We start from the raw sequence: 1,172 nt of genomic DNA, 5'->3' as shown, positions 1-1,172 counted from the left end.
CGTTTTGCTTACAGCACGGTGTTGCCGAACGCCTGCGAGCAGGGCACCGTCTGCCGTTCCTGCTGGGGCAACTGGGAGCGGTGCTGACCCAGACTCCGAGGAGCTTTGCTGCGTGTACAGCCACATTTCTTGTCGCCCACAGCCATGGTGAAATCAGGCTGGTTAGGTAAGAGCTTGTTAAAACCTGAGGCACGCTGCAAAGATATTTGTGTGCTGTGTTTTAAGCTGCTTTGGGAACGTTGTCTCCCTGTGCCGGTGGGTTGATACTGCCCATTGTCAGGACTTGGGTGAGCTGAGCAAGGGTAGTTTTTGATGTGCCTGACCCCCCCAAATGTTCATACCTGAGTTTCTGTGTTGTGCCTGCTCCCACACGCAGGAACTCTGAAGCGGCTCCTGGCTGGGGGAAAGGAAGGGGCCTGGGCCTGTGCTTGTGTTGTGTTTCTCTTGAGACAAAGTTCAGACGATGGGTTCTCAAACTAAATTTTGTCACTTGGTCTGGAGCCAGCCCTGGGCTACAGCAGGCTCTGGGTCTGTAATTACATCTCCTACCTGTTCCAGAGCTTTTGCTCAGTCTTTGCCATCCTTTGTAATCCCAGCAGCAGGCTCCCAGATGGGATCCCCATGGCACAACCTGCTTGCTGTCGGGCACCTTGTTTTGCCCAGGGCAGAAAGTGCAAGCAAAAGCTTGAATGGCCCTTGCTGACGCATGAGCCATGCACGATCCATCCCGCTCCCCTCAGCCGGGTACTGAGCACTGCGTGCTGTTGCCCACGGGCAGACTGAGCATGCAGAAAACGTGCTCCGGCAGCAGCTTGGCCCGGGTAACTGCCCGTGGTGCAGCCCCCAGCCCGCTTGCAGCAGGAGAGAGGGGGTGCTGGGGGAGCTCCTGGTTTTGGGCCTGTGGGTCACCATTGGGTTGATTGTGAGCGGGATGCTGCCAAGCATCCTGGTGGACGTGTGGCCGGCGTGTGAGGAACAGCGGGCACCAAGGATCCTTGCCGTGGCTGTGCCTGGGGTCGCTCACGTGCCGCAGCCAGCACTTGTGGATGTTGGGGGTCTCCTCCGAGCCTCAGCGTCATTCTCCCAGGACGAGTGCTGGCAGAGAAGTTACCTCGAGGCCTGCTTTGGGACCGCTGCTGTGCCTCCGGGAGCCCGGTGCTGCCCCCCTGCCG

The 1,172-nt window shown here is 58.8% G+C and overlaps 1 protein-coding gene across 1 annotated transcript in view; it reads left to right on the top strand.

Annotated features, from left to right (window-relative positions):
* The window catches only part of GRPEL2 (GrpE like 2, mitochondrial), an 11,590-nt gene extending 10,433 nt beyond the window's left edge, over nucleotides 1-1,157 (top strand). Inside the window, exon 4 of the mRNA XM_009647049.2 lies at nucleotides 1-1,157. This exon is cut by the window's left edge and continues 5,430 nt beyond it. The gene's annotated coding sequence lies outside the window, so the exon portion shown is untranslated.
* Nucleotides 1,158-1,172: the final 15 nt, after the last annotated feature.

This window comes from Egretta garzetta, unplaced genomic scaffold (assembly GCF_000687185.1).
Source record: "Egretta garzetta isolate BGI_Z169 unplaced genomic scaffold, ASM68718v1 scaffold209, whole genome shotgun sequence".
In the NCBI taxonomy this organism is placed as follows: domain Eukaryota; kingdom Metazoa; phylum Chordata; class Aves; order Pelecaniformes; family Ardeidae; genus Egretta; species Egretta garzetta.
This window is presented reverse-complemented; position numbering and strand designations above follow the sequence as displayed.